Genomic DNA, 20528 nt, shown 5'->3' with positions numbered 1-20528 from the left:
ATCCAGTAGTTTTTGCGTGAAGGAGTAACAAACATACACACACACACACACACACACACACGCACACACACACACATACAAACTTTCGCCTTTATAATATTAGTGTGATTGCCGTACGATGGATGATGGATGGATGGATGGATCCAACGAACTTTATGTAGACGGACTAGACGGGTCATTCTGAACAAAAAAGTTAGCTCTCTCGTTTTTAACCCCCGACTCATAAAGAGGGGTGTTATAAGTTTGACGTGTGTATCTGTGTATCTGTCTGTGGCATCGTAGCTCCTAAACTAATGAACCGATTTTAATTTAGTTTTTTTTTTGTTTGAAAGGTGGCTTGATCGAGAGTGTTCTTAGCTATTATAATCCAAGAAAATCGGTTCAGTTGTTTGAAAGTTATCAGCTCTTTTCTAGTTACTGCAACCTTCACTTGTCGGGGGTGTTATTTAATTTACACTTGTTGCTTATACATTGGCGAGTGTCAAACTAAATTCGAAACAATTTAGCATCTACCTGCGTTCAATTTTATACGATAAGTCGTGCGTTTCAACCCTGAAATCGCTTCGAATATCGGATGAGATAAAAGGAGCAGGCTAGGGTTAGGCAGGATGGGGGTTAATTAACCCTCGCCTGCTGAAGCTCCATCGGGCTGGAGATTGTAAATTATTTAAACACCCACAACGTAGGTGTAGCGGCGACGCGTATCAAATAACTACGTGATATTTTGTGAACTGTAAATTGATTGAACATCTGAAAATAGCAATCACCGAGTTTCAAATCAAATCATTTGATTTCTTGCTGGTTCTTCAACCAGTGCTTGGTAGACTCTTTTGACAATTCAACAGCACTACGAGTATGTAATTTTTAACCCCCGACCCAAAAAGAGGTGTGTTATAAGTTTGACGTGTGTATCTGTGTACATATCTGTCTGTGGCATCGTAGCTCCTGTAGGCTTTTTATTTAAAAGGTGGCTTGATCGAGGGTTTTTTTAGCTATAATCCAAGAAAATCGGTTCAGCCGTTTGAAAGTTATCAGCTCCATTCTAGTCACTGTAACATTCACTTGTTGTGGGTGTTATAAATTTTTAATTTACACTTGTTATTAGAATTAAATGTACATAGGTCTATCACAGTGAGGTGACAAACACGTAAGCTTCATTAAATGTTCAAATCAAGTGAGATGACTGAGGCAGAGCCGGCAAATTGCTCGTGCTCTTCAGCCAAATTGAAACTCAGCCGGGCTACAATCTGATTGTGCCGCGTGTGAACTGTTGGCACGTGTGGATATGAGGTCGAGACAGTTTGTAATCCTATTGGGCACGCAAACATACTGAGACCAAGGTTTCTTAAAATTCAATCAACCTGTACGAGAGCACTCAGGATTAGCTTTGTTTAAAACAAATCAATTATTGTCAGGTATAAAAAACTTTGTTGTAACTTTGGATAGTAAAAAAAAAATGTAGAGGTACGTCCTCGTTAGGCAAAGTTAGCCAAATTGAATCTCACCCGAGAACTGCAATTCGATTGTGCCCTCATGACTGCAGACTTGTGAGGTATGAGGACTAGTTTGCAATCCAATTAGACAAGTAAACTTCATACAAACGACGCGCGACGCGAAGGTGTCTTCAACTTCAATCAAGTAATCGAATTGGACTATCGTTCCAACACATCCCGACAACCTCTTTACCGTAGTGGTAGAGTGAGGGAATGGCTCCATTGCGGCAGAATGACAGCTACAATGTCACGATCGCAATCATCTCTGATTGGTTGATGGTTGCTCACTATTGGCTACAATGCATTGTTGCAACACGAATATCATAATTCGTCCAATCACAACGATTGTGATTGTAATAATGATTGATGCAGTTTTTTCGCAATCGAACAGCTGAATCGACGAAAATACGAGTATTTCAAATCTAAGGACGACGTTTAAGAAAAATAAACAATTCCATGGATTTCTAAGGGCAATTCATAGGCTATCTAGCGTCAATTGTATAGGAAGGTCATACTTTGATGCCTGCCAGTGGCATCGAAGACGCTTTGTTGCAAGTTGCTTTAACTGCTTAGATGAATCTTAACTGTCGTGAACTGTGGTGCCCTGTGGCAGCGGTGACCACTGACCGCTACCACATTATCTTTGCCAGAAAAAAGAATTCTTAAAATTTTACGTCTAAGTCTGTAGGTTGACCTGATTGGTTGCAAGAATATGATCGGGCATTGCAAGATATACTCAGACACAAGATATTATTATTTATTCAGTACAATATAGTCCGAACGTCAGCACAATAACTAAGATAGCATCTTATCTATGAATAATTCTATAATCCAAAGAGCAATACACGTAGAAAGAAGTAGACTTAGCTGTCGTGTAAGCCAAAGGTGTTGTTAAAATATCCTTCGCATTAATTTTCAATTCAGAACGCACCTAACCGAGTGATCAAATCTTTCACAAAATTGGATGGGACTCATGAAAAATAGATCAACTTATTAAAGATTAATATTTCATGGGTATTTTCTATGAAAACTTCCTAAACAATTTTAAAAATCTATAGATATTCCAATATTTAATAATGATGAGGTTTTCCGAACCAGTGTTAGATGCGTTTGACGATTCAAAAGTAGCTACTTGTAAAAGTTTATTTGAACAAAAATCATTATATTTTTATTCTTGTTATTATGATTAAAACGGTTTTCAAATTAACAAATTATTGACTTACTTTACCTACAGATAGATAGATAGATATATAGATAGTAGATACTGCTTGTTGACCCTTTGGTCAGATACTTTGGCAGTAGAGAAAGTTGCGTATGTACCTATTCCCCCAGAGTGAAGGGGTTGGTGTTCGTTATAACCGGATGAAGTCACGTTGCTAGTTATGTGACTGCAGTTCGATGTAGGCCATCGATTGCTATCACGGAGGCTGCACATTTCTATTATTAAGGCCTATACGGCTATTTAAGGGAGCCTGGCCCGCTTTCGGTTTTAAACTGGGAAAGATTTCAGCATTTTCAGCCGAAGAGAAACATTTCGATATAAGTAGATGGCCTATTTTATAGACGCTTTTGAAATATCAAGTCTCGCTGTATTTAGTAATTCTACGAAGCTTTAGTTTTAAGTTTACGTAATTAATTATTACCACTGTAATATCATCTTACAAATCTAACAATTCTGACCATTAAAAGGTGTTACGTTTAGTATAGTACTTACTTTAAAAAATGATTTTGAGTTAAAACCATCGGAAAACAGATCTAGGATCTAGGTATTCAGTTCGAAACGGCAAAAGTTGAGTTCTGTTACTTAGTATTTACGTACACAACTTTACAAGTTATTCTTTCGTGAGTTTCGCCTTCTATAAATTATTAACCCCTGACTCAAAAAGCGGGGTGTTATAAGTTTGACGTGTGTATCTGTCTGTGGCATATAGCTCCTAAACTAATGAACCGATTTTAATTTAGTTTTTTTTTGTTTGAAAGGAGGCTTGATCGAGAGTGTTTTTAGCTATAATCCAAGAAAATCGGTTCAGCTATTTGAAAGTTATCAGCTCTTTTCTAGTTTCTGTAACCTTTACTTGTCGGGGGTGTTATACATTTTTAATTTACACTTGTACCTAAACTGTTACTTTTGGCATGTACTGTTCTCGATATACCTAACCTAATACTACCATCTCAATAATTATGTATGCGTAGAAAATAATAATATGTAGTATATGTAATTATGTAGACTAAGGCCAATCCATTCTGAGAGAAGACCGGTGCTCAGTAGTGAGAAGGGGATGAGATATGATAAAAGGATAAGCGATTGACCAACATAATAATATTGCTATCAACATTACTCTATCTAGGAACGTGCAATTCAGCATGTAGGCTTTTCTAGTAAGCTGAAAAATGGTTTTTCAAAAATAGTGGTAGGTATTTTAGGACAAAGTTGGGGTGAGTCAACTAGTCTTTTAATACATAGGGACATTTATTTGAAAATTATATTATTGTGAAAAATACCTATTATTAATTTCACAATTTGTATATTATATCGAGTACTTTTTATTCGATATTTGGCCGTTCAATTAACTTTAAGGTTTTCCCTTAACAAAGCGTTTCCATTAGTGTTTTGTTACCGCGTAATAATAAAATGTTACCTTTACCTACCTTCAGATTTTTATTGTTACCGATTTCACGCTTGAATGTATTCTCATAATATAAGGGTGACGTTAAACGAATGTAATTTTTAGGATTCCGTATCCGAAGCAGGAGTGCCAACGGGACCCTTTTACGAAGCTTCCGCTGTCCGTCCGTCCGTCCGCCCGTCCATCCCTCCGTCTGTTTGTCAGTGGGCTGTATCTCATGAACCATAAGTAAAAAGTAAAGAGATGTTTTCACAGAATGTTGCCGCTATAACAACAAATAATAAAAATTTCTTATTGGTGGTCATTAAAATTAAAATAATTAAAATGTGTTATTTCTTGTACAATGTTACGGAACCCTTTGTGTCCAAGTCCGACTCGCACTTGGCCAATTTTTTGAGTTGTACAATGTACATCATCGTTGCCTAGACCGAGGAAGACTTAGCTACTATGGAAGTTTCAAATTTCAATCTACAGATGTTAAATAATAAAGGCCCTGCTATTAAACACCCAAATGGCTTTCATAAAAACAACGTCTTGGGTCCTTTAATTATTCATTTGATAGCGTAACGAAATCAATTAGCTAAAAATAAAACGAAAACTGAAACTGTAGTAAACACCCACGCACTGAATGGCCAACGAAACAGGTACCTACTGTATAGGTTTTTATTTTTTTAATAAAATAAATACATAATTATTACTTGATATAACAAGATCCAATTATAAAATGTTTCTGACCTTTTTCAGCTTCTTCTATTGACTTATCGCCATTTAATATACTAGCTGATGCTCGCGACTTCGTCCGCGTGGATTTACGTTTTTCAAAATCCCACGGGAACTCTTTGATTTTCCGCGATAAAAAGTAGCCTATGTGTTAATCCAGGGTATAATATATCTCCATTACAAATTTCAGTCAAATCCGTCCAGTAGTTTTTGCGTGATTGAGTAACATACATCCATACATCCACACTTTCACATTTAGTAGGATTAGGATTAGGATTGTATGGACTTATGTTACGACGCGACGTCTATGAAGTATGAACATTTATATTTAAGGTCTCACAAGGATCGCCACAATACACATCTTGTACTTGATGTGTCCAGCAGTTCCTAGTGACTCCCTAAAAATAGTCTTTTCATTTAGTCATCTGGTAGGGGGTCTCCTAACGCTGCCCTTTCCAGTGCGGGGTCATGACTCCAGCAAGTTGGGACCCCAATATCGCTTCTTCGAATTACGTGCCCCGCCTAATGCCTTATACCATTACATATTCGTGACGCGTGCCATGTCGGTTAGATCTGTAATATCTTCATAATTCCGATTTAATCACCTGCACACTTAGATGTATTTTATACTAAATACATAATATGTATATTAAATTTAAGCGATGCGTGGTAGATAATTAATTAAATAGCAGAATTCGACGAAGATTTAAGACCCTCCTACTCGAAAACTGAAGCCTTCTCATAATTTTCTTAACATTGCGATTTATCAACGAAAATGACATATTAAGTACTCGTAATACTCGTATTTCTACCGAACGCACCGTAGCTTAGGTACGCAATGATATAGAATTAAGTATACTTATTTTGCTGGATGATTTCCGGGACTTCGTCCGCGTGGATTTAGGGTTTTTAAAATTCCCAAGGAACTCTTTGATTTCCCGAGATAAAAAGTAACTTGTTGAGTCGAAAAAATACCCGAATACGGAACCCTCGGTGCGTTAGTCTGACTCACACTTGGCCGGTTTTTTATTTTTTAATCTGATAAGTTAGCAATTGACTGCGATCTCACCTGATGGTAAGTGATGATGCAACCTAAGATGGAAACGGGATAACTTTTAAAGGGTTTAACCTATAACCCTGACAGGTTTCCATACGACATCGTACCGGAACGGCTTGGCGGTACGGCTTTGCCGGTGGTAACTAGCCACAGCCGAAGAGTCTCACTTACAAGGATATCGCTCACCACTGCTCTGAGAGGTAGTCAATGGTTGCTTGCGTTAGTTTCAGTGCGGATATTATGTGCGATAAGCTTCTACGCGACGCGGCGACAAAGGAATGCCTATAAAATGTTCTTGAACGCTGACACGTGTAGGCTCATGAAGCTTTCACCTACAACATATTATTATGAATGTGGGTCACAGTAGGACTTCGCCTGTGTTGGCGTTTGCTGGCGCGCGTGTGGTGCCTTTTTGGAGTGTTTTTTTTAGTGGTGGTCGGTTTTTATGTTTTACTGTGTTTTTGGTGGTGGAACTGACAGGGAAGCGCACTAGAGGGGCGCCGCGCGTGTGTCGGCGAGCGCCGGCACAATTAATGAAGTCCATACTAATTAACTATATGGTTTTCCTAACTTGTAAATAACTACAAACTTGACATTGGTCTATGACTTAACTATGTAAAGCCAGGCGAGAGAAGAAAAAAAAAGGTCACAGTAATGACAATTTAATTGATTTCACTAACATACGGTTCATAGTAACAGTAAAAATTAGATTTTAATACATACAATACAGTAATTATTAGCTAATGGTTTTATAAACTGCGGTACGATTACCAAGTAGCAATATTGACTCTAAAGATTTTAGAAGAATATCATAGGAGATATCACAAAATTAAAATAATGGCAACGGCATCAGTCAGTGATGCAGCGCGATCACGTTGCATTAGTAATATACGATTTTCCCCTCCTAATTCACAAACTACCAGCAACTTATTTTCACAAATTTTCATAAGTATGACCTAATAAATTGCTAATAACCTTCTTAGATAATCCTTCTTTCTATTAGTGGAAACCGTATGAAAATCCATTCAGTAGTTGTTGAAATTAGCCCGATTAGCTCGCCAGGAGGAACGGGGAAGAAGTTTCTCGTAAAAATCCTTGCTAAGAACAGACGATCAGGGAAGATGTCGATAGCAGTTGCTTCATCAGGTATTGCTGCAACGCTCTGCTCATTATATTTAAACTTCCACTATCCGTATCTCAAGAACAGTGATCCACATGTTTTATCCGCAAAGATAGGTCTTTTGGCCATTTTATTTTTAAGATTATTATTAGCCATGCTTGTAGTTTAAAAGCTTGTGCTAGAAGTAGGTACGACAATAGTGCAACGGATGGGGTTTGAACTGACTTTTAAATAAAGCCATATAGCACATGTAGAGGCTGTGGAGTGTGGACAGAACCTCAAAAGATCTCAGAAACATTGCTGCGATCACAGGTAGTAGGTACTTTTGTATTCGCTGGACATTTCCGCCAAACACTCCCAGATAAAATGAAACTCTAAATGGAAGCTGTGGCGGGTTGAAAACGGAAAGCATTAAATATTTTTTAAGCGAAACGAAATAAATTGTCATTATTTTTTATCAAATTAACGAAAACAACTTTTAAGGGTCTTGATAATTAAACTACGAGCCAGACTCGCAATTTTGTTTAATTGGTGTTGTTTTTGCTTCTAATAAAATCTTTTTGTTGCGCTAATTACTTAAACTTTTACCAAATCAACAATTTCAAAGATGTTATTGAATCATTTTCATTTTAGTTTTATAAAAGTTAGTGAAGAAATATGGTTTTCAATAATTTATTTATTAAGTGAAAATGAAGTACGAAGTAAGTAGCCCTAGGACGCTGCCGAGCACTGTCCATAAAAACGTAGTTTGGTTCTCATTTGAATATTAACTAATCAAACTCAAAAAATTTGAAGGCATGTTTTATTTTATTCAGATAAGTACAAGTTAGCCCTTGACTGGAATCACACTTGATGGTAAGTGATAATGCAGTCTAAGATGGAAGCGGGAAGCATGTTCTAGATAAAATATATCTGTGATTGCGATTTTTCATATTTCTGTAAATATGTGTAATTTTTAAGTTACACGAAATAATAATATTCTTTAATTTGAAAACATTGCACTCCTTTTTCCGACACTCGCTAGTCGTGTAAAAAATAAAGAAAATACTCTGTAATTGTTATTGTTAAGTATGCCGCGTGCTTGCGTACTTGAGCTCATTCGGCAAACTTCTAATGTGTGATCACCTTTATTCTCTTAAATTATAGACGATCACAGAGGACTATCACTCACTCGCTCTATACAAAGAATAAGTGCTAAGCAGACAAATTGTGTGTGTGGTTTGCCAGATTTCTGTGAAAATGTCTAGTTTTAAAGTTAAACAGGTTTAAAGATTTGTATGTTAATCCTTGAGCGCGTGTAGCTTTAAAAAAATATTTTAACGTAAATCTAGAAAACCCAAATAAAATACCAACATCGACTTTCTTCATTAATATTGAGCCTAGCATTAAAAATAAATCTGTTAGTGACATACAATACATATTTCACCAAAGAGTAAAAATTGAAAATCCCCGCAAATCCAAAACCGTGGTACAATGTCACCGATGCCAACAATACGGGCACTCCAAAAACAACTGCATGAGGCCGTATCGTTGTGTCAAATGTGCAGAAGGACATAAAACTTCTGAATGCCCTAAAAAAGAAAGAAACTCACCAGCTAAGTGTGCATTGTGTTTTCTCGATCATCCCGCAAACTATAAAGGTTGCCAGGTATACCGGGAGATATTAGATCGCAAAAGGCAAAATAATAGAATACCACAACAACCGAAACCAAACCCAACAGAAAGTAGACGTACATCCAACCATGAAGCCAAAACTACATCTTCAATACCTAAACAGAATCATACACGTAAATCAAATCAAATCAAATCAAATCATCATTTATTTGCTCAAATGTAGGTAGCATAGATTTTACAATTTATTTTAGTGTCACTACACTTGCCGTAGTCAAACCTATGCGGAAGCCGCTTCAACCCCTGCTCCTACAAAAGAGAACAGTGAAAACTCTGAACTCCCACAACCCGCCAACACTTTAGAAAACATACTCCTACAACAAAACAAAAAAATAGACTTTTTATTACAACAAATAAGTACCCTCCTGGGCCTTATAACAACACTCGTAGCTAAAATGCAAAAATGAATTATTTACGCATTGCAACGTGGAATATCAACGGCCTTTCAGGTAGAAAGGACGAATTAGTAGCGTTTATGGCAGTTAACAAATTGGATGCTGTACTCATTTCAGAATCACATGTCACGGAAAGAAGCTTCTTCCACATACCAGGATACTGCACCTATCTTACTCCTCATCCAGATGGCAGTGCTCACGCAGGAACTGCAATTATAATCAGACAATATTTACAACATTCTTTGCTACAACCATATGTAACGAGTCATCTACAAGCAACAACCATCAGGGTTAAGGATCGTTCTGGCTACATCACTCTTTCTGCTACTTATTGTCCGCCTCGGCACACCATTAGCGAGGCCATGTTCTCTGCCTACTTCAAAACTCTAGGCAATCGCTTTATAAGTGCTGGAGATTGGAATGCCAAGCATACTTATTGGGGCTCCCGTTATACACATTCGCGTGGACGAGAACTCAAGATGAGCATTGATAATAATCGTTTGCAGCCACTGTCTTCAGGAGAACCTACCTATTGGCCTACGGATCCTAAGAAAAGGCCTGACCTGCTGGACTTTTTCATCACCAAAAATATTGGACATTTATATACAACTATTGAATCAAGCCTTGACAGCTCGTCAGACCATTCACCGGTTATTCTGGAAGTCAGTGCAATAATTCCCACAGCTGATCTAAGATCGGAATGTTTGTACAACTCTAGAACCGATTGGGAATCCTTTAGGGATTACCTTGACAAAACAATTAATCTAAAGATGTCCCTTAAAACTGCTGATGAAGTTGACGACGCGAGTGTATATATTACAAATGCAATCCAAGTAGCTGCCTGGCGTAACACGCCTCATATAACCCCCAAGCACGCTGGCGTATGGCTTCCTCTGGAAATAAGAAGTAGAATCAAGGAAAAAAGACGGCTTCGGCGTATATGGCAGACCTCACGCAACCAAAGTGACAAAACACGCCTCAATCGCACCATCAAAGAGCTCAAAGAAATTCTAGTAACTACCTCAAACAACATCACAAAAAATAATCTAGAACAGATGTCTCCAACAGGTCGAGGCAAACACTCACTTTGGAATGCTACAAAGCACACATTAAAGCAACCTCAAAAACATTTACCCCCAATCAGAACTGGTAACACTTGGGCTCGCACTGATGAAGAGAAAGCGGACGCTTTTGCCATCCACCTGTCTTCAGTATTTAGACCTAATGACCCTATTGATGCAAATGACGCAGAAATCGATACGATTCTTGCACAGGACTTGCAACTTTGCTTCCCGCTAAAGCCCACTTCTCCCCGAGAAATCGCCAAGACTATTGGTCTTCTAGAAAGTAAAAAATCCCCCGGTTTTGACCTCATATCACCAAGACTATTAAAAGAGCTACCTAAAAAGTGTCTAGTATTTTTGGCCAATCTCTTTAATGCCATATTCCGAACAAGTCACTTTCCAGACATATGGAAAGTGTCCCAAGTAGTTATGATTCCTAAACCAGGCAAACCTGTGGAGGAAACCTCGTCCTACCGCCCTATCAGTCTAACACCGGTATTATCTAAACTGTGGGAAAGAATATTCTTAACCAGATTAAAACTTAGTCTAGATGAATCCAGAATAATACCTGAGCACCAATTCGGCTTTCGCCAACGACACTCGACGGTAGAGCAAGTACATAGAGTTTATCACACGGTTCGGCAATGCCTTGAAAAAAAGGAATACTGTTCTGCAGCCTTTCTCGATATTCAGCAAGCTTTCGACAAGGTTTGGCATAAAGGCCTTCTCTGTAAGATCAAGCAACGCTTACCACACTCCATGTTTCTGATATTAGAATCATACTTAAAAGATAGATTTTTTCAAGTGAAACAGCATGACGCGAGATCTGGCTTATATGCCTGCTCTGCCGGAGTACCCCAAGGGTCTGTTCTGGGTCCTATCTTGTACAACATCTTCACATGTGACTTGCCTCTTTCACCAAATGTCACAGTTGCAACTTTCGCTGATGATGCTGCCTTTCTCTCTTGCAGTAAAGACCCAGTCCAAGCAAGTAATCAGTTGCAAAAACAACTGGATGAAACAAACCGATGGTTAAACAAGTGGCGTATTAAACCCAGCGCACTTAAATCACAACACATGACCTTCGCCCTAAAAAATGGTGACTGTCCACCTGTAAAACTAGGTAAAGATACATTACCCGAAACAACATGTGTCAAGTACCTAGGTTTCCACATGGACCGACGTCTCACTTGGAAGGTTCATATCAAGCGCAAGCGCGATGAGCTTAACAATCGCTTTAGAAATCTACTCTGGCTCTTGGGAAGACAGTCTGCGTTATCCCTGAACAACAAAATTTTGATTTACTGTTCTATTCTAAAACCCATTTGGTTGTATGGTATTCAGATCTGGGGCACGGCGTGCAAATCAAACATACAGGTCATACAACGAGCCCAGAACAGTATGCTCAGGAACATTGCCAACGCTCCGTGGTTTGCTCGCAACGCGGAAATACACCAATATTTGGAGATGCCAACTGTGATCGAAGAAATCAATCAATATAATGACAAACATCGGGAGCGACTACAAAGACACCCCAATTTACTGGCAAACAGCCTATTAACTGCTAAAAAACTAAAGCGACTGAAGCGGGCAAATGTGCTCGATACTATACAGACTTGAGGGCAGTGGCCCTCCAGTCTGGTAAAGTCACCGACAACAAAACTAACCTGCTTATAGTCTGTCGACTGATTGCAGCTGAAACAACTGAAAAAAAAAAAAAAAAAAAAAAAAAAAAAAAAAAAAAAAAAAATCTAGAAAACCACAGACACGGATTTTTTTTTCCAAGAACGCACGGTCTTCTACAACATTTTATTGAGTTTGATTAGTTAGTGTTCAAATGAGAGCCAAACTAGAGCATTACGAACAAACCGCCCAAAACATAAAGTTGTAACAGAACTTCATTACAAGTCAGTCCTATCTACTATCAAAACCTAAGCAAGTAATAAACTGAAACTTATCTTCATAATAATACTAATAAATAAATAATAAGATAAGGTTTTAAAGTAAATACTAATTTACTTCAGTGATTATATTTCTTGGAAAGTGAAACCAATTATTGTAATAAATTTTATTTGGTCAGAGTTCGCAATGTCTAAAAACTTTCCTCAGAGACCCTATTTTATTTCTAACAAATAAATTATCCTCTAAGTTTAGTACTAAGGGTACTTCGGGGAATTCAGGGACTGTGTCCACAAAATATTATATTATTCTGGGTATAATAATAATAGAATGAGAGACATTTATTTCGAAGTACTCTTATAAATTGAGGGCTGAGCTATCATTCATATTAATTATATCCACGCTACGTAGAGAAAAATAGTTTTTCAGTACCTATTATTATAGGTACTAGCGAATAGCCGGCGTGTGTTACTACGCTAAAAAGAGAATGTACCTACTAATCCTAATGCATTGTTTAGTGGTTTAAAATCATCTTCCACCAACCACCCATCCACCAGCCCGATCCGTCCAGTAGTTTGAGCTGTGCGTTGATAGATCAAACAATCAGTCAGTCAGTCAACTTTTTCTTTTATGTAGTCAGTCTGTCAGTCAGTCACTTTTTTTCTTTTATATATTTAGACAAAATCAAAACACAAAACGTAAAAATCACAACTCACAAGATTAGTGCTATGAGGGGTACTATATTTGTAGCCTAATATTAGCTATTAACTGAGTCATGTTCTATGATAATGGTTTGTCGCATGCGTTCTAAGGCGTTATCACTATCAGATACTGTACGATATTATCATGGGGCTGTGACGTCAATAGGCTATGGCCGTCCATGTATAATCTAATGTGTCGTGTTTAATTATTTTGGGAAAGAGTCGTTAAATTGCTTTTAGTTAGGTCGACTTTAGTGCATAATATGTATGTAGTCTGTATCTATCAATTAGTATTTATTTTTATTTTATTTCTAGCACTGGACAGGTTTTATACATTCGTCACGTAGCTTCCTAAAAATACAACAATGCATTTTCATTAACCGACTTCAAAAAAGAAGGAGATGATTCTCAATTCGACTGTATGTTTTTTGTTTTTTTTTTTTTAATGTTTGCTACGTGATTTCTCCGCCAATTATGAATAGATTTTGATGATTCTTTTTTTTTTTGATAGGCCATACTTCAGAGGTGGTCTCATATAAATTTAGTGAAGATCTGATGAATATCTTTAAAGATACAGAACGGAAATCTTCAACGGATAAGAGTAAATTTCTCGCGATCAGTGTAACTGTAGCATACTAGCTGACGCCCGCGACTGCTTGAATTTAGGTTTTGTAAGAATCCCGTGGGAATTCTTTGCTTTTCCGGGATAAAAATTTGCCAAAGTAAATTTCCGGGGCGTAAGCTTCCTCTGTACCAAACATAAATCGGTTAAATGGATAGATCCTTAAGAATCCCGTAGGAACTTTTTGATTTTCCGGGATAAAAAGTAGCCTATTTCCGTCCCGGGATGTAAGCTAACTCTGTACCAAAAATTAAAATCGGTTCAGTGCTGGAGCCATGAAAACATAGCAGACAGACAGACACGCTTTCGCATTTATAAAATTAGTATGGACTATGGATACATTGAAAGGTATATATTTACAAATAGTTCGTCTGGAATATCAAGCGTACCTGTCTGACTGTGACCTTGAAGAAGATCGATACGGGATAATCTTACGCGTATCCATATCTGATATTTGTATCATCATGATATTTAGGGGTTGATTTCGTGAAAATATATTTAAGTACCAACATGATATTATATTACACTAAGGATCGATTTTAGGGATGAAATAATTTTTTTGGATCAGTCTTATGGCTTAAAAGAAAGAAATCAATATTATTATATGCCTATTTCAAGTACTTGGGACGATTATTATAATAAATCCACGTTTAATAAACTTATATAATAATCAATCGTAATCCGCTTTAGACTTAGTCCGTTTGTAAAAATGAAACTTGCGTGATAACTCTAAATATCTAATTATTATCCACATAGGTAGTTTTAGTTCATAATATTATAGTACTTACCTAAGTTCTAACTTATCTATGTTTGTAGAACGGCAGCTCGATTCCATAAAATCAGCATCAATCATTATTACAATTGCAATTGTTGTTATTGGCTTTTATGGTATTCTTGTTGCAACAATGCATTGTAGCCAATAGTGAGCGAGCGTCAACCAATCAGAGGCGATTGCGACCGTGACATTGTAGCCATTGTGACTGTCATATTTCTATCGCGCTTCTAACGGAACATTTATATCGCAGCCCTAAAGATTCGGCGTCGCACTGACTTTTAAGTTTTAATTAAAATCATAGAATACAATACATTTTTAAGTAGTTATTAAAAAAAGTCGACGAAAACATACAATTATATTCGACCTTGTGAAGTGGGTCGATATCAAATTATCCTGCTTGGAAATCTTTACAATTCACTCCACAAGCCAGCCCTGTATAAGCCTTACTGTATTGATTATACGTACGGACTAACATTTAGATATATTTTATTAGGTAAAAGTTCGATAATATACCGGTCAATATATTATACCGGTGTATGCGCTTTACCTAAAAAAACAGTACCTACCTTATCACACTTCACATTTAATATTATAAAGGAGAAAGTTTGTGTGTAGGTGTGTGTGTATGTTTGTTACTCCTTCACGCAAAAACTACTGGACGGATTTGGCTGAAATTTGGAATGGAGATAGATAATATCCTGGATTAGCACATAAGATACTTTTTATCTCGGAAAATCAAAGAGTTCCCACGGGATTTCGAAAAACCTAAATCCACGCGGGCGAAGTCGCGGGCATTGGCTAGTACTTAAAATGTAGAGATATCTTTCGTCTCAGTGAAATCCTCTGTGTCGGTAACTTCCCGCTACCTTATTTAAATATTTTTGAATACTTGCAACTCATTCTTCCTTTTTTTGCTAGGAATCTATTTTCTCCTAAAAATAAACTTTATTAAAACTCGTAACTTTTTTATTTTCATGTTTAATAGACTATATGGATTATATGGACTTTTGTTGTCCGTTTAATAAATAAATTGATTGAAATTGATTGATTGATTCAAAGTCACTTGTGAAACCTTAAAAAATTTACAGAGTGATTTTCACTGCCGTCACCATTCTCTTATAACTCTACTTTTATAGTGCTACGATGGCTACGAGCTACGGGCTACGGCATCGGTACAGTTTCGCTAACTCACATACATAAAATACATACTTTTTATTTTATAAAGAATGTCAAATATTTTATAAAGAAATATCAACTATTTCTTTTTACAGAACCAAATCGCCAAAAATTTGAAAATGGGGAACACAGTTTTCTTTATCTGCGCATCTAAATTATAATAAAATAAGATTAAAATAGAAAAAGTTGGCATACTGATTCGATCAGACTTTTTATAGTATTCGTATAATGTACCTTACCAATGCACTTAATAAGAAAAGGACAGACAAACTTAATTTAATTTAAAATTGTTAAAGTCAATCTTAATATGTGTAAATTTGTAGAGTATCACTAAAATTTAGGGTCATTTTCCGTCCTTTTTCTAGCAATAAGTATTAAAAAGAAAAATATACAGATACTCTAAATTTAGTTAGAGAAAAACTTCAAAATCGATGCCAATGATACTTACCTGAGAAGTATTTTTAACATTTCTAGTTAGTTCATAAGTTTTATGAACCTATGTCATGTCATGTGAAAAGAGCATTTAAGCTCTCACTGCTTTTAATATTAAAACTTTGATACTGAAATTATGGAATCTCATATTACACACGACGACGTGGGCTTAAAACGAGCTGCGATAAAGTTTTCGACAGAGGGATATAATCCGTCGATATCCCCAATTATAAAGTTTCACCAGTGGGTATTAAAACTTCTTATTTATCCTGCTGGAAATGCTTGCTAAGAGATTTTAACAAACTTTTGTTTGGTGTGTCTGCTTATCATTTTATTAAGGGTTTATCTACACTTGAAGGCTAGATAATTTTTTGCATCGATATCGAGGGGTTGTTAAGTAGAGATATTAACGTATAGAGCGGGTGAATTTTCGCCGTTCCGCAGTTTTTATATGACCTAATATCTACCTACTAAGACTTCCTCGTTGAATGTTCTAAAATCTAAATGATGGTAAACACAACAATGAAATCGACTCGTAAGCTTACAAGTGTAAATTAAAAATTTATAACACCCCCGACAAGTGAAGGTTACAATAACTAGAAAAGAGCTGATAACTTTCAAACGGCTGAACCGATTTTCTTAGATTTATAATCCAAGAAAATCGGTATAATCTAAGAACACTCTCGATCAAGTTTCAAGTTCTTTCAAACAAAAAAAAAACAAAATTAAAATCGGTTCATTAGTTAAGGTGCTACGATACCACAGACAGATACACAGATACACACGTCCAACTTATATATAACACCCCTCTCATGATAACACCCCTCTTTTTGAGTCGGGGGTTAGTAATATTCTGCACATATGTTTCAAGAAGTTTCGAATTGAGAACGAAGGTCTTATAGGAAGGAACAAGAGCTCTCAGCATCTACTTACATAACAAGTAACAACGCTCAAACTTTGTGAGAGTACTTACATATTACACTCATGTTCGATCATACACCGTCATACATATTTATTATGTGAGGATATGTGGAAGGAAAATCGATTTTCGATAGCAGGTATGTACACTGGTACAACGTATAAGTAAATTGATACTTTGCTTTGATTTGGTATTTTCTATAAGGTCAGGCGTAGGCACTAGGAAATGTACCTACGCCTGACCTTTTAGAAAAATACCTACCAAATCATCCTTCTGTTCGTCCATCCGTCTGTCAGCGGGTTGTACCTCATGAACCGTGATAGTTAGAGAGTTGAAATTTTCAGAGAATCTATAACAACAAATATTAGATAATTATTTAAAATGGCCACCATGACAATAAAAAAAGTGTTATTTCTGGTACGATCTACCTACCCTTCCTGTGCGATTCCACCTCACACTTGGCCAATTTTCGTTTATTAAAGTGAACTAAAAGAATCTTATTTCATGTCATCGAAGAGCCGAATTTGTCCAAATAAATCCCGTTGTAAACACCAGCGAGATAAAGTAATATATCTTGGTAAACAAACTCAAGGTTGAGAACAACTTTTCCAATAATCGTAATAGAATCTAATTCTAGGCACGGATCAAAGTAAAATGATGACGCGGGCATCCAATTCATATTTTTATGCCTAAAGTAATGGCTAGGAAGCCATTAATATTAAAGGAATAAAGATTCTAGGGAACTTATAAGTAGAGGGTCTAAAAGCTAAATGCAAAAAGATGAAAAAGTGATCCTGGAAGGGTTCCTTTTTCCTTTTGAGGTACGGAACCTTAAGAAACTCTGTGGCATACCTACAGGTGTCCTGGCGAGTCACGAATATACTCGTACATAAAAGGTACATCCAATTATATTATTATTTATTTTATACTGTCACAAAGTGACCACCAGTTTAGCTAAAACCGTGTGTTTATATTTAGAGAATCTGCACTCACTAATTACTTAGGCTTAGTACCTGGACAAAATCCTCCCACGCTAGCTTTATTTGCGATTCGGGTGGGCAGCGCTGACATCGCGCCAAAAGGATTCAGGACATGTTTAACAGGGCTCTCTCCGTCACTTGCTCCATACAAACGTAGTTCCAATTTCATTTGAATATTAAGCAACCAAAGTCCATGAAATTTTGCAGACATATTCTAGAAACTAATATCTATGCCTGTGGTTTTCCAGATTTCTGTTAAAATATTCAGTTTCAAAGTTACGCGGTCTTAAAGATTCACATACAAATCTTTGAGCTCCTATTATTTTGAAACTAGGTACATATTTTTAGAAAAATCTAAAACACCACAGGCACAGATATTAGTTTCTAGAATACGTCTGCAAAACATGGACTTTGGTTTCTTAATATTCAAATGAAATTGGAACTACGATTGTATGGAGTAAGTGACGGAGAGAGCCCTGTTAATTAAATATTAAGCTTTTAAGTACATTGCTTAGTTGTATAAATACTTAAACTGGATACAGAAATGTCTAAAATGGTGTTTTCGCATATATAGTATACAAGATGATGCCCGCGACTTCATTCCCGCGGATATTGGTTTTTAAAAATCCCGTGGGAACTTATTAATTTTCCGGGATGAAAAGTAGCCTATGTATTAATCCAGGGTATAATCTATTTCCATTTCAAATTTCAGCCAAATTCGTTTAGTAGTTTTACGTAAAAAAGTAACAAACATCCATACATACATATAAACTTTCGCATTTATAATATTAGTAGGATCTGCAGGCCGATTCATAACCCTTCGATAACATAATTGTCGATCAATTCGGCAAGTTGTCGTTCGATAAGATGTATTTTCAATTCAGAATAACCGAATCGACAGCTGTCGTATCATTTGCTCGTCTCGATTTTCCATGCTTTAAGATCACTTTAGTGATAAGGCCTCCTTTGCACCCTAGTATGTAATAATTGTTTTCCTTTTTGTTCCTCGTTTGACGAGCATTCCACAAACGTAATTTTTAAAAATCGAAAAATCTGTCTTAGATACCTACTGCCTTTTCAATTAACACGGCATCATATCTCTGAACAATTTAACGCAGTATCTAAATTGATTTTTAGTACGGCCTTGCTACTAAGGCGTTAGCCCCAGCCGAAGCCTCCAAGCAGACCAGAGCAGCCGTTTAGAAATCATAAGTTCCCATCTGCCCCTGCCGTATGAAACCTAGGATCTCCCGCTTAGGAGACTACAACGCTCACCAGAGCCATGGATTTGACACATGGACGCAGTGTGGTACTACTCCCAACCCGCTGGACTGATGACCTGAAGAAGGTGGCGAGGAGTGGGTAGATGAGGAAGGCGGAGGACCGTATTTGGCGGCGCTCTTGGAAAGGCATATGTCCAGCTGTGGCCGTCTACAGGCTGATAGAATGGAATGAAATAGAGGGTTTAATGAAGGCAATTCTGTCGGTAAGTATACAAAACTTTATCCAACTGTACATGAGAGTGACCGCAGTCGTCAGAGTTGAAATTGTTATGCTTTAGTCAAATAGAGATTTGCTAGCTCCATTGTATGAAATCATTGTTTACTTTCTACAATGTATAACATGACTTCATACTATGTTGTATTAATTTAGTAATCGAAGTAACTGGGACATATAGCCTAATTTAGCAGCGTTTTGATTCCAGATCGGTCCGGATTATCGATCGAGATTAGTAATCAATTTATCTGTAATCTGTCCATAAGTTACTAACGATCAAAAATTAATAATAATCAATCCTGTCTATGTTACTATGTTAACAAATAACAACGTTACTAAATGGTTACTAAGTAACTTATTGATAAGTTTTAAAGATAAACTTATACACACATATAATATAAGAATTTAAATTAAGCTTATATGGCTTATATTTAACAATTTAACTTATAGCTCGGGTAAGCTTTACCTTATTTATGGACTACAATATGCGAACATACTTGAACAATTTACGAGTAAGTCCCTAAGAATAGTTGTGAAATCTACTTATCAACAAAAACATAAACAAACGCGGATTGCGCCTTTGTTTTATACTATTTAAAGATAAACATACAGACAGATGCACACATAATATCTACTAGTAAGTAATTTTAAAAGTAAGCTTTGAAAATTTAATATGTACAAAAACATCAAAGGTTTTAATTCATAAAGCGACAGCAAAAAATCTAAAGCCTAGATCAAAAATTCATAAGCATCACAATAAAATATTAAAGTTTTACGTATTTGTCGTATAAACTGATAATGTACTTACCAATTTTAAAGGACTCTTCGAAACTGGCACAAAATAACTTTTCAAAAGTTTATTTAAACATACCCTTGACACCGGGGGTAAAAAGGAATAATATTTAGTAGTCAAAATTCGTATATTCCCGACGCGTGGTAACGCCCGGGCGTGCGATCAGATATGGACTGAAATTCAGTCTGCAGGCTATAATATTATTGTAGCGGTCTGAAAGAGCCTGCTCTTGTGAAAGCTCTTTACACTCGACGACGTTTTAAATACTTAATTGGTCACTACCCATATTAAAAATGCGAAAGTGTGTTTGTTTGTTGGTGTATCGGTTTGTCCTTCAATCACGCTGATGGATTGACGTGATTTTTTGCACGAATATAGATGAAGAGCTAGACAATAACGTCGTCTTCTTTGTATCTTGGAAAACCAGAGTTCCCTCGGGATTTTTGAAAAGTTTAAATCTACGCGAACAAAGTCGTGATCATCATCTAGTATTATTAATAAAAAAATGTATTATGAATATATTTTTCCATTAGGCTCTAATTTTTTAATAGGTTAATCCTGTTTCGTACAATTCTTACATGCTACGA

At 36.6% G+C, this 20528-nt stretch overlaps 1 protein-coding gene across 1 annotated transcript in view; it reads right to left on the bottom strand.

The window, feature by feature from the left end:
- The window catches only part of LOC123870238 (potassium channel subfamily K member 1-like), a 55060-nt gene extending 34962 nt beyond the window's left edge, over positions 1 to 20098 (bottom strand). Inside the window, exon 1 of the mRNA XM_045913459.1 lies at positions 19957 to 20098. The gene's annotated coding sequence lies outside the window, so the exon portion shown is untranslated. The remainder of the gene's footprint in view (positions 1 to 19956) is intronic.
- Between the last annotated feature and the right edge of the window lie 430 nt (positions 20099 to 20528).

Source organism: Maniola jurtina, chromosome 12 (assembly GCF_905333055.1).
Source record: "Maniola jurtina chromosome 12, ilManJurt1.1, whole genome shotgun sequence".
NCBI lineage: Eukaryota > Metazoa > Arthropoda > Insecta > Lepidoptera > Nymphalidae > Maniola > Maniola jurtina.
This window is presented reverse-complemented; position numbering and strand designations above follow the sequence as displayed.